This window comes from Aulostomus chinensis, chromosome 1 (assembly GCF_037954235.1).
Source record: "Aulostomus chinensis isolate RoL2024-O1b breed Wild chromosome 1, RoL_Achi_v1.0, whole genome shotgun sequence".
NCBI lineage: Eukaryota > Metazoa > Chordata > Actinopteri > Syngnathiformes > Aulostomidae > Aulostomus > Aulostomus chinensis.
The window spans coordinates 56,394,770-56,408,814 of record NC_141320.1 but is presented as its reverse complement, the minus strand read 5'-3'; the positions used below and the strand labels follow the sequence as shown (position 1 = coordinate 56,408,814).

At 47.9% G+C, this 14,045-nt stretch overlaps 1 non-coding gene across 1 annotated transcript; it reads left to right on the top strand.

Moving 5' to 3' along the window:
• trnas-uga (transfer RNA serine (anticodon UGA)) lies at window positions 1-82 on the top strand. The gene has a single exon. It is a non-coding gene; the product is annotated as a tRNA-Ser (tRNA).
• Window positions 83-14,045: the final 13,963 nt, after the last annotated feature.

Here is a 14,045-nt window from a genome sequence, read left to right as displayed (position 1 = left end):
GTTGTTGTGGCCGAGTGGTGAAGGCGATGGACTTGAAATCCATTGGGGTCTCCCTGCGTAGGTTGGAGTCCTGCCAACAATGTTCAACTGTTGATGGTCCATATCAGACCTCTTCCCCTACTTTGTGCTCCAGTTGTCTCCTCATCAGGCACCACAGGATCCAGGAGTCAAAGCAAATCATTAGTGACTTTAAAAATGGCCATCAAACACAAAATAAAGCTTGGAATAAGTTTCGAATTTAATTTTATGTTGACATGTTTCATCCATTTCACCACTGTCCTTCATCACAGCATTTAACATCAGGACTGCTCCCAGATCAGCTCCATGATCAGAGATCAAAGACTGAAGCAGGAGATCAAAGACTGAATTCAGAGATCAAACACAGAATTCAGAGATCAAACACAGAATTCAGAGTTCAAACACAGAATTCAGAGATCAAAGACATAACCTTGGAGGCTAAACCCCCCCAACAGTTTCCATTTCAGTCAAATCAGTTTTATTTTTTTAGCGCCAAATCACAACAAAAGTGATCACATGACACTCTACAAGTAGAGCAGGTCCAGCACCTCAGTCCTACCATCAGTTAACACCCAACAATTCTTCATCAGCAAGCACATCCTGCAACAGTAGTGACTAAAACCTTCTTTTTAACAGGCAGGAACATTGATCAGATCCAGGATCAGTGGGAACTGATGTCTGCTTTGACCCCCTGGTGAAAGAATATGTCCTGTCTTGTCTCCTGTCTTCCTCCATTATCCCCCCCCCCAGGGGATATACAGAAGGGAAAAGAGGGAAGAGGTAAAGAAGGAGAGAAAGAGGAAGATAATGATAGACAGAGGAGGACATGAACAGGTGATGCTGAGGCTGGCAGCTGGAGCCTCTTCAGGTCTATAGCCTCCTCCAGCAGCAGCAGCAATCAGGGATCTGGGAGGTGGGGAAGCACAAAGGCTCCAGAGAAGAAGATGAGTTAGTAAAACGAATGAGTCTAGGAAGAAAGAGGAGGAGAGAGAGGCCCAGTGCATCATAGAACATCCCCCAGCAGTCCAAGCCTATAGCAGCATATGTAAGGGCCAGCCTACGCCAGCTCTGACAAGCTGAAGGCTTTGGTTCCAATTCTAGTTTTAGAAATTCTAGGGACCACAAGTGAACCTGCATCCTGGGAACGAAGGGTTCTAGCTGGGTAAGAGGAGAGTAGGAGTTCTGATATGAAGGAGCCTGATTGTTGAGGTCTTTGTATGGTCGAATAATTTTGCATTCTGTTCTGAATTTGACAGGGAGCAAAGAGAGAGAAGCTAATCCAGGAGAGACATGGTCTCTTCTACCAGTTCTAGTCAGGCAGCAGTGTTCTGGACCAGCTGGAGAGTCTTTAGGGACTTATTAGTCCAGCCTGATAGGAGGGAGATGCAGTAATCCAGCCTGGAAGTGACAAACACACTGACGAGTTTTTCTGCATCTTTTTGAGTCAGGATGTGTTTGATCTTAGCGATGTTACGTAGATGGAAGAGGGCAGACCTGGAGATTTGTTAATGTGGGTGTTAAAGGACAGACCTGGAGATTTGTTAATGTGGGAGTTAAAGGACAGACCAGGAGATTTGTGAATGTGGGAGTTAAAGGACAGACCTGGAGATTTGTGAATGTGGGAGTTAAAGGACAGACCTGGAGATTTGTGAATGTGGGAGTTAAAGGACAGACCTGGAGATTTGTGAATGTGGGAGTTAAAGGACAGACCTGGAGATTTGTTAATGTGGGAGTTAAAGGACAGACCTGGAGATTTGTGAATGTGGGAGTTCAAGGAAAGACCTGGAGATTTGTTAATGTGGGAGTTAAAGGACAGACCTGGAGATTTGTTAATGTGGGAGTTAAAGGACAGACATGGAGATTTGTTAATGTGGGAGTTTAAGGACAGACCAGGGGCCTCATGTATCAATACTTGCGTGGAAGTCATACTAAAAACTTGCGGTCGCAAGAATGCAAAGTTGCCTACGCACCAAAAGATCCGGATGTATCAATATGTGCGGAGGCCAGAATTCACACACGTTTCCTCGATACATCCCAATCAGTGTGGAATTGAGCGCAGATGTTGGAGCTACCTGGCCCGCCCCCGTTACGCCCACCAAGAAATACGCAAATTCATTTAAATAGGGTCTCCGCTGTCGGCACTCACAAAATAATGTCAAAGAAAAAGAGGGTCACGGCGTGGAGCTGGAGGTGCTGGTAGGAGAGGTGGAGGAGAGACAGCAGATTCTGTTGGTCAGCCTGTCCAGTGGTGTCAGGATAAACAATGAAGGTTGTGAGTGGATAAGAAGTGAGAGGGTGAACAAGGTGGGTTCAGACCAACACACCCCCATGGAGATGAAAACAAAGTGGTGGGACCTGTTATTGGCTAAAGTTAAACACTGCGCAATCACTAAATGAAGAACTACAATAATCAATTGGCTTCAATCTAAATTTAAATAACAATGTGGAAAATGGCACTAACAGGACGTCAAGGTGGAGGTCAAGCGGCGTACAGCTGCCCTCCGGAGGAGTGCCGGCCAGACAGGTGGGGGTCAGGGAGAGGGGCACCTGATGGAGTTTGAGCAGTGGGTGGCAGCAGTCATGGGCAGCACCTCTGTGGGGGGATTGTCGCCACCACCCACGCTGACTCCAAGAGCCTGGAGGGGAAGTGGCAACTCCTTTTCTTAGCAACATTTCCAGCTGCTTTGCCACAAATGTAAAGGCAACAAATACACAGAATCAGACACTTAAATAAACCAATATGTTTAATAGAAATTGATCCGTCAGCCATGCCACCAACGTGCAGCACCCCTGCCGGCTCCCGCGCCAGCCCGTCCACCGGCTCAGAGTCATCCGCCAGGACCAGCGGCATTCGGGCAGCCCATCCCCCGGCCCCAGCACCGGCACCAGGCCGACAAGCGGCGGACGGTCCTCCAGCCCACCCGGACCCAGCGGCACATCCTCCGGCCCACAGGGATCCAGAGGAATCCTCACACAGGCGGTCCTGCAGTCGCAGGAGGACATGATTAGGGGAATAACGGGGATCAATGAGCAGCTTGACTGCCTGATAAATGTTCTGGAACGTTTAGTGGACAAAATAAATTAATCTGGCTTCATGAATCGTGTGGTAGCTTCTTACCCTTTCACACTGTGGAAATGAAATTCTGGCGTGCGAGGACGGCTGCCCGGCCTGGATCGACGTCCATCCCTCCAGCCTCTGTGCATCGATGATCTGCACATTGATGGAGTGGAAACCCTTACGATGAACGTAAGCGTGTTCCTCATGGGATGGCGTTTTTCTGGCAACATGAGTGCAGTCATTAGAGAATTAGACATCTGAGAATCCGCCTGTTGCTGCAAATTAATATTGGCCTGTTCAATGATCAGGTACACCACCCAGGGCATGGCCCGGCCGAGGGTCGACTGACTCACCCCGGAATGGTCTGTCATCTCCCGCTGGAAGGCTTTTTGGATCCGATGTATGTGCGGTAATCAAAAAATGTCAGTTACCAAACACTGCCACAGGGTGTCGCCAACGGACCAAAGTGCAGTTAGCGCAAGAATCGGCTTTCCGCCAACTTCTACGGCACCTCCAGAGTTGGAGTGAAACAACACAAGAATCGCCGAACTTTTCGTGTTGATACATCTGAACGTGAGCGTCGATCCTGGCATACGCAAGTTTTTCTTGCATAAACCTCGTTGATACATGAGGCCCGGGACTGCTCCAAGCTGAGAGGGATCCCTCCTTTGAGCTCCATGGAGATCCTGTTCCTGCTGTCCCTCCATTTGGTGGCCATTCTTGAAAAAACCTTTCCACATATCCAGGGATGCTGGGATGCTCAAGATGTGGCTGATGATAGATCCGCCCCCTGTGTGGGTGGAGCCAAGAAAGTGGAAAAAGACTGTGAGACCCAGAAATCAGGGCTTCTTCTCCTCCATCTTAAGGTGGTTGGACTGAAGTCTCAGCTCTGACTCTGGATCTGGTCTCTGCGAGCCAACATCAATATTCTTGGACCAGAGAAGCTAATGAGTATTTAGTGAACCGCTCCCCTGAGGTGGAACCATCCTGGGCAGAAGGAGAGGCAACAGTTCCTCCTCCAACTCTTTACTGTCTTGTGAATAATCTGCAATTCCAGGGAGAGACGGTGTTCAGGAAGCTGCTGAAGGGTTTTCTTGTTGGCCTCACGTCTCCATTTGAGACGTCAGTTTCTGTCAGTGACACTTAGCAGTCGTTAAGAAGGCCAAAGCCGTCCCGCTGGTCGCTACACGTCGTGTGCAGAGCCCTGGTCGTTTAGGTTGTCTTTCTTATTTTCTTCTTAAAAAAGTGAATAATTTCATGCAAAATAATTCATGTATGATATTTTTTTTAAATGATCATGTTTTTATTACTGTATTCTCTCCTCGTGTTCCAGTGATAACTTGATGATCTAAACTTGATATTTAGACAATCTGGCAGCACAAAACCAGAAAATGCCACCCTATCATTGAAACTTTCTGTCAAATCAAGTACAAATGAACATGTTGACTTTCTTCTATTCAGACAAACCTTTCCTGTAGGGCTGGTGGCGTAAAGGAGAACGCGTCTGACTTCGGATCAGAAGATTCTAGGTTCAACTCCTGGCCAGCTTGGTTGGAACTTCCTACTCAAGTGGGACCTTTGATAAAAGTCACTGAAATCCTCCAAGGTGGCTTCTCTTTGGTGCTGAAAGCATGTGACTAGGACCGCCTTCTTCCATCTGCGAAGTATCGCGAAGATTAGGAAGATCCCTTCCCAGAGTGATGCTGAAAAACTGGTGCATGCATTTATCACTTCTCGGCTGGATGACTGCAACTCTCTCCTGTCAGGATGTCCTAAATACTCTCTAAAGAGTCTCCAGCTGGTCCAGAACGCTGCAGCGAGGGTTTTGACAGGAGTTAAGAAGAGAGAACGCTTCTCTCCACTTTAGCTTCTCTCCACTGGCTTCCTGTAGGATCTAGAATCGACTTCAAAGTCCTTCTACTGACTTATAAGGCTCTCAATGATAAAGCTCCATCCTATTTGAAAGAGCTCATTAGTCCCTACTGTCCCACCAGAGCACTCCGCTCCCAGAATGCAGGTCTTTTAGTGATTCCCAGTATCAATAAAAACAGACTGGGAGGTAGAGCCTTTAGTTACCGGCTCCTTTACTGTGGAACCAGCATCTCTCCATGGGTCAGAGAGGCAGACACTCTAACTACGTTTAAGTCCAGGCTTAAGACTTTCCTCTATGACAGAGCCTTCAGTTAGGACTGGTTCAGGTAGCTCTGAACCATTGATAGCTATGCTGCTACAGGCTTAGACTGCTGGGGGACACATCAGGTTACATGGAGCCCTTCCCTCCTCTCCTCTCCTCTCCTCTCCTCTCCTCTCCCCCTCTCTCCTCCTCTCCTCCCTGCACATTTTTGGAACTGTCATTACCATTACTTGTTGCACTTTGTAGTTTGGCCTTGGTGTCTCGCAGTCTCTCTGTGTTTCCACAGATCCACCAGAGCTCCAACCGCCACCTGCATCGCCCCCCCACCCCCCTTATTCCCTACTGTTACACCGGCCTGCGCTCCCCTCCCATGAACCAGTCTGCCATCCAGTCCCCCATCAAGCTGGCTTGCCCTCCCTGCCTCCCCTTCCATGAACCAGTCTGCCATCCAGTCCCCCATCAAGCTGGCTTGCTCTCCCTGCCTCCCCTACCAGAAGCTTCCTTCTTCAACTGTTATTAACATTTCCATGTTTCCCACATTCTGCATTGTAAACTGGTTTCTTGTCTGTAACAGCATCTACTGCACGTCTGTCCGTCCTGGGTGAGGGATCTTCCTCTGTTGCTCACCCTGAGGTTTCTCAGATTTTTCCCTGTTAAAAGGGTTTTCTAGGGAGTTTTTCCTCAGTCGATGTGAGGGTCTAAGGGCAGAGGATGTTGTTATGATGCCATGAAGCCCTTTGAGACAAACTGTTTGTGAAAACGGGCTCTACAAATAAAATTGCCTTGCCTTATTTTGAGGTTCGTAGCAACTCTTACTACATGACTGTCAGCATCACTTTGAGGTTAAGAGTTGCTACGAACCTAAAAATGATGCTCACAGTAATGCAGTGATAGTTGCTAATCAACTCAGTGATGCTTACAGTAATGTAGTCAGTGTTTCGAACAACCTCAAAGTGATGCTGAGAGTCATGAAGTAAGAGTTGCTACTAACCTCCAAATAATGCAACAGTAATGTAGTAAAAGTTGCTACGAACCTCCAAATAATGCGACAGTGATGTCGTATGAATTGCTAATGAACTCAAAACGATGCTAACAGTAATGTAGTGATAGTTGCTAATGAACTCAAAATGATGCTAACAGTAATGGAGTGAAAGTTTCGAATAATAATAATAATAATAATAATACATTTTATTTATAAGGCGCCTTTCAAGGCACTCAAGGTCGCCGTACAACAGTTTAAAATAGATAAATAAATTAAAAAAAACATGCACGATTTAAAAGAACAACAACAGAAGTCCCTAGGAGAGCACAAGAGAGGGCATTCAGCCATATGCCTGTCTAAAAAGGTGAGTTTTAAGATGATTTTTGAAGGTGTCAATGGAGTCAATGTTTTTGATGTCAGGAGGGAGGGAGTTCCAGAGGCGAGGGGCAGAGCAACTGAAGGCTCTAGCCCCCATGGAGGTTAGACGGAAGAAGGGGACATTGAGGCTGATGGAGGAGGAAGACCTGAGAGACCGGGTGGGAATGTTGGTGTGGAGAAGGTCTGACAGGTATGAAGGCGCGAGGTTATGGATGGTTTTGAATGTATGGAGGAGGATCTTGTAGTCAATGCGGTGTTTTATGGGAAGCCAGTGGAGTTGATGTAGAACGGGGGTGATGTGACTGATGACAGGCGTTCTGGTGATGATTCGGGCAGCTGCGTTCTGGACCAATTGAAGCTGATGGAGGAGTTTGTGTGGGAGACCAAAAAGAAGTGAGTTACAATAATCCAGACGGGAGGTGATGAGAGAGTGGACCAGGATTGCAGCGCTGTTGGGAGTGAGAGATGGGGGGTGGGGGACAAATGGAGGTGGACAGCTGGACGTGGGAGGGGTCAGTTGCTGGTGGATGGTGGCTATTTTTGTATTGAAGAAAGACATCAAGGAGTTGCAGTGGTCGGTGGAGTAGAAGTGAGGGGGGAAGGAGTCAGGGGGGCGGAGTGAATTGTTGACCAGTGAAAACAAGGCCCTGGTGTTCCCCGCACCAGCAGTGACTTGTTGTGTGAAATATTGGGATTTGGCGGAGGAGAGTGCGTTTTTATACTGAAGAATGTGGTCATGGAACATCTGTTTGTGGATAGTGAGTCCAGTTTTTATAGAAAGCCGCTCCAGCTGACGTCCTTTGGCTTTCAGTTGACGTAGATGAGGAGAGAACCAGGGGGCGGAGTGGGGAAAGGAAACGGTCCGGATCTTGAGGGGGGCGAGTGTGTTGAGCAGAGTCGGTAGACCATCATTGAAAAGAGAAACCAGTTGATCCGGGGTGGATGGGGGGGTGATGATGGAGAAACTGTCAATGCCTGATTTGAAGTCTGCTATATTAATGTTTTTAATGTTACGGAAGGATATGATACGTGACTGTTTGGTTTTGGAAAGTGTCAGGCTCAGGTTGACTGAGATAAGCATGTGGTCAGACATGCTAGAGCCGAAGGCAACAACAGAGCAGTTGGAAGCAGTGACACCAGAGCAGCAAACTAGATCTAAAATATGGCCTTTAGTAGGGGTGGGGAAATCAATGTATTGTTGAAGTCCAAAACTGTCCAGGCAAGAAGTGAAATCTTTAGTGAGAGGGTGATCTGTGTTGTCCATGTGAACATTGAAATCACCTCACAGAATTCTGTTGGGTGAGAGTGAACAGATTTGGGTGAGGAATGTAGTGAAGTCATCAATGAAGACCTTCTTTGGTTTAGGTGGGCGGTAGATGTTCACAAGCACAGCGGGGGTGGGTCCATTCAGCTGTAGTGCCACAGACTCGAATGACTGAGAGACAGGCACTGAAACAGACGAGACTTTCCAAGTCTCGCGGTGTATTATCGCGAGACCTCCACCTCTGCCGGTGAGACGGAGTTGACAGGTGTAAACAAACCCATGAGGAGTAGACTCGTTCAGCTGAGAGAAGTCATCAGGATGTTGCCACGTCTCCGTCAGACAAAGAAAGTCATACTTGCGGTCGAGGAGGAGGTCTTGCAATAGTTGTCCCTTGCCAGTGAGGGAACGGATGTTGAATAATCCCAGTTTGACGTCGCAGAGCTGGTTGGAGAAGGCGACGTTAGCCGACCTGGCTAGGCTGGCTAACGCGCTGTGGTCCACCTTCCTACGGGTGTATCTCGGAGGATGGCGGCGGGTGGAGGACCAGATGGAGTTTATGGCGCTGGAGTCATCAACGCTGGCTCCGCGGTGGATGTACCTCCGGTGAGAACGGCGATAGATGTCCGGGAAGTGATGCAGTACAGGTGGAGGAGCAGTTCGGTGGTGTCGGAGTTGGAGGAGCTCCGCGCTCATGTATTGGATCAGGGTTGAAGCTGGGGATATCACGACGGACAGGACAGTCCACCAGAACACAAAGCTCATAGCCAGATTGTAGATCCACATGATGCACGGACAGATGTAGACAACGTTCACCGAACCACAGTAGCAGAGACCAGGTGAGTGTCACACGTGGACATCCTAAACACGGTATTAACAAACCGATCGAATTGACAGTGGGCCCAGTGTAGAGACCAGCAGTACCGCGTTCGCCCAGATTATGCGATCTGCTACAAACAGTGTGGAAAATCATAACAAATATTAAGAAACAACAACCGGAGAGCAGCGGCAGCTAATCGCGCCAGCGTTCACTCTAACATCCGGGTCCATCCATCCGCCAATCTGCTTCTAGAAGATGGTGCTGACAATGAAACCATGCTCAGGTAGCAGGTTTAGATCTGATACAGGTGCTTCAAGAAGTCCTGAACCTCTGCTCTCAGAGGACAAACTGGTTTGAGGACTCACCTGGTGGTCCAGAGCTTGAGATGAAGCTGCAGCTGCTTCACTAGAGGAACACAGAACATGAAAAAGAAACCAGGATGAGCTTTGAGAAGTTGGTCACACGCAGCGAGGGAGGGGTCTTCCTGAGATGGGAGGAGCTGCTCATCCACCCAGATGGAGAAGCAGTTGATCCTGCTCTTCTGACGCCAGAAGGAAGAGAGTGAGGTGAGCTGACCCTGCTGTCATGGCAACGTGGAAACATTCCACTCCATCAGCGGTGCCTCCATCAGATGCACTCGTCTGTCGGAAGACAGAAGTGAAGACAAAATAATAGAATAAAACAATAAAGTCTACATGAATGGAGTGATGAAATGATCACATGACATCAGCTGAATGTATGATGTCATGCTGCGTCTGTGGTGAGGTCACTGCCAGGAGAGAGAACAAACGACTGATGAGATGGAGAAAACCGACACATGAAACAGGAAATGATGTCACTCACATCAGGCTTTGAGAAATCTGAGTAGTAGAAGTCAGTTTTCTATGGAACGTTTCCAGACAAGAAAAATATCCAACATTCATGGAATCATCTGCTGTTCTCCATTGGGTCACTAGGGGGCAGCACCTACCTGCAACTCCTGTGAGCCCTCAGTCTCACCTCATTTTCAGGCTCCAACTAAAATGAAGCTTCAACTCTTCTGAATCCTCTCCACCTGTCAGATCTGTTTGAAACTTCCAGGTTTGATCAACATCCCAGTCTGAACACATCTGCAGGTCAGCAGTGACCACAGCGCCACCTACTGGCAACAGGAAATGACAGATTTGACACTGAGATGTCCTCATGTAGCCTGTTCATGGTGTCCTGCTCAGATGTGGTCAGACCCACCCTGAGAGTTTGGGGAGAACCCTTGAAGCCTGGGACTTCAGGTCAAACGCTGAGACCACGGCATGATGGAGAGTTCTGATGATTCATCAGCACAATCAGACTCTGAGAACTCCTCCCTCCCTGGTTGATCTGAGTCAAAGTTCCCATGTCTGATCAACTTCCTGTCCTGATGACATCACTACTGCAGGTGAACAGTTAGCATTGCTCTGTTTGATGAAGCTGCGTTCAGGGAATGAGGAAGTTTCCCTTTGTGTCACTGCTTCTCTACTAATCTGATCTCTGATCAGTTCACCAAGAAGAGTCTGAGGTCAGGGGCTTGATGAGTAGAGCTGTTTAGTCAGGAGGAGGCTGCTCTGATTGGTTCCTGACACTGAAACAAGACCTTCATAGATTTATGATGACATCACCAATAGGAGCCTTCCCAGTCTGTCAGGGGGTAGAATTAAGTCAGCACCAATGACATCAGAGTCAGAGTTTAGACATCAGAGACAGACATCAAAGCCTCTCCTATAAAACAAGAAAATAGTGGAATATCTTGGAAACTCTACTGCAATTAATGGTGGGAATCTTTGGACACCTCACGATTCGATTATTAAAATTCAGGGGCTACGATTCAATCACAAAATGATTATTGATGCATCTTTTGCTGTGGAAAAAAAACACATTGGTACCTTTTGGGAAGCCTGGAAATGAGAGGAAAACGTAGCTCATTCCCACCTCACCCGTCAAGAGGGTCCCCAGAGACGGAGAGGTGGAGAACTACAGTACTTCTTAACTTCTTCCTGAGCCCTGGCACAGGCAGACCTGCTGGGCTGTTGCACTTGAGCATTAGTAAAGTTCTGCCCCAGCAGGCTCTCCAGCCGAGATGACGACAAAGTCCTTCTTTTGGGAGCTCGGTGGTCCTCCTCCCTCACAGCAGGGTTTGTTCCTGGTCCTCTTGCTCATCTTGCTGTGGGTAACTACACAATGAGAGGAATTGTAGTTCTTTATGATCAGGCTGCACTGACAAGTGGTGAAAGACTCTGCAGCTGCTCCAGGATGCAGCTGCACACATATTGACAGGAAATAGGAAGAGAGACCATATCACCCAGTCTTAGCTTCGCTGCACCGGCTTCCAATAAAATCCATCTTTTCTAGCTCTTAAAGGAAAATTCAGGCACAAAATGAACCTTAGGTGTGTTCTTGTATCATTATTATTATTATTATTGTTATTATTATTGACAATTGCAGGGATTTGGTTATACAGCAAACTGGTTTTCGGTGCATACCGCTAATTATCTCCTAATGCAGGTTGTGGGGGCAGCAGATAAACAGACAAATTAACAATAACATACACTTAAAGCAGCATAAAGCCTCAGTGGTGATAAAGTAGAGCCTTGATGTGGAAACAAAATCACTGAGAACTTTCAGTGTACAGAACGTTTAATACAAGACAAGTCTATAAAGAACAGTTAAAAGGAGTGTGGATGGCTGTTTACACTTTAATTCAGCTGTAGAAGAAGAAGAAGAACTTCACTGTGAAAATTCATCCTGTATGTTACAGCCGGCCCTCCCGGACATCGGAAGTCCAACCAGTCCGTTGCATAGCAACCGTGTATTTGCTTCAGTGGTGCCCAGCAGCAGGCCTGAGCAGGACCACTCTGTCTGTGTAGGAGCAGGCATGGGCAGAATGGGCAAAGAAGTTTTTCCATTGTGTCGTCTCAAGTTTCCTGATCTGAGGAGCTGTAGCAACTAACTCAGCAAAATTAATGTCTCTAAAATGTGTGTTTTCATGTGTGTTCTCATAATTATTTGCTGTGTAAACACATTGTCTACACAGACCATAATCCACTCACTTTCCTTCAGGGTTCAGTGCCAGGGCGTGACAAATGGTTTCTCTCCAGTGTGCAATTTCATGTGTCTTTTCAGATTTCCTTTTTCTGAGAATCTTTTGTCACAAAATGAGCAGGGGAATGGTTTCTCTCCAGTGTGCAATCTCATGTGTTTTTTCAGACTTCCCTGAACAGGGAATCTTTTCCCACAAACTGAGCAGGGGAATGGTTTCTCCCCAGTATGTGTTCTCAGGTGTCTTTTCAGACATCCCTTTTCTGAAAATTTTGTGCCACAAACTGAGCAGGGGAATGGTTTCTCTGCAGTATGTGTTCTCATGTGTCTTTTCAGACATCCCTTGTCTGAGAGTCCTTTGCCACAAACCGAGCAGGGGAATGGTTTCTCTCCAGTGTGCATTCTCATGTGTCTTTTCCGATGTCGCTTTTCTGAGAATCTTGTGCCACAAACTGAGCAGGGGAACGGTTTCTCCCCAGTGTGTGTTCTAATGTGTAGAACCAAACTCTTTCTGTAATTAAAACCTTTACTGCATGTTGAGCACCTAAAGGGACGCTCATCCTTACTGACTTCTGTCTGAGATTCAGAAGGACCAAAGTTCACGTTCCTGATGATTTCTGATTCTCTTTCAGTCTTGCTGGCTGGTTCTGGTTCTGGTCCTCCACTCTCTTCTCCATCAGCTTCTGTTTTCAGAGGATGAACTGGGCTGCTGCTCAGAGACTCTTCTTTCAAGTTCTCCTCAGTTAGACTCTGGTGAAGCTGTGGGAACTGAGGTTTCTCTTCGTCCCCTTCACTCTTCACAGGGACCAGAGTGAACGTGGTGATATCAGCCTCCTGCTGCCCTTGAAGCTGCCCTCCCTCCTCACTGGTCCAGAGCTCCTCCCACTCCTCTTTAATGTGGGGGGGCTCTGGGTCCTGCAGCTCAGGGGGAACCTCTTCTTTAATCACCAGCAGCTGCTCCACATCTGCAGGACACAAACAGCAACATCATAAATCTCTTCATTTGACTCTGAAACAGTGGAGCAACAGACAGAAACAGAAATCAACTAAGATCTGTTATCACGTAACTTCAAACTGAACATACTTGAATGACTGCAGATGTGTATGATGGTGTCTCATTGACTAATAAAAGTAGGGCTGCATTTCAAAATAAGAGCATATTAATATAGCTGTGCATGTTCAAATCAAGTGCTCCATTTCAGAAAAATAACACAAAGGAGCCAAAGCTTGAGTTTCTCTTGTCCTGTCTCACATCTTGACTCAGTCTCAATCTCACAGAGAGGAAATCCCTCAACAGGTGAACCCTTGACTTCCTTCCCCTCTTGTGTTCTGCTCCTCCACTTCTTTGCTCACTGAGAGAATTGAGCTGACAGGATTTTAAACCTGGGCCTGAATGGAGTGGAGGGGCTCATTAGTGAGCCTGGAACGATCCTTAGTTTGATGAAGAGGAGGAGAAACCTGCCTGCAGTGGTTATGAGGAGCCAAACAGGACCAAACACAAAGATACTGGCTGACACAACTGGACCGGAGACACTTGCTGGCTGGCATTGGCACGATTCTACACTGGAGCATCACTTGATAGCCAACCTGGCGAGTCCAAACTCAAAGGAGCAGTTTTTTGAGGCGGTGTCATAAACAGACAGACATCGCCATCGGTCGATGCTGCTGGGAGCGACACAACACCGGTTCTCCTGGTCAGTGTGGGGGGACTCACCTGCTCTGTCCAGCCTGACTCGGGGCTTCAGCACGGCATCGAGCAGCAACCTCTGCCGGCGGTTCTCCCGCTCGTACTCCGCCACGGTTTCCTCCAGCAGAGCCACGATCTGCTCCGCGGCCGCCGCCAGCCGCTCGGTGAGCAGCGCTCTCAGCACCGGGACTCCAGCCGCTGAGTCTCCTTCTCCCAGCTGCAGCAGGAAGTCTTCAGCGGCGGCGAGGATCCGCTCCTGGACCGACACCCGCAGCAGCTGCGCGGCGCACATGTTGAGGTTCTACCGGCGCCACTCAGCCTTCCGGAGACAAAGACCGAGGCCTTCCGCTTCTTTTCTTCTTCTTCTTCTTCAAAACGAGCAGAGTCCAAGCTCTGTTCTCTGTGCCACTCCACACTCGCTAACGTTTCCTTAACTCGCTAACCTGGTAGCAGCGGTAGTGATGAGTCGAGTGATCCAGGACTTCGTTTTGAAAAACGCGTATTGATGACGTACTTAGTGACGTCCAAAGCCTCGCCGACCGGCAGTGACCACGTGACTGACTCAAGACCTGGTTTTCTGGCTTGGCGTGAGATTCCAAACCACTAAAGTCTTATTTATGCTTCTGCGTCGCGTCGACGCGTGGTGACGTCAACGA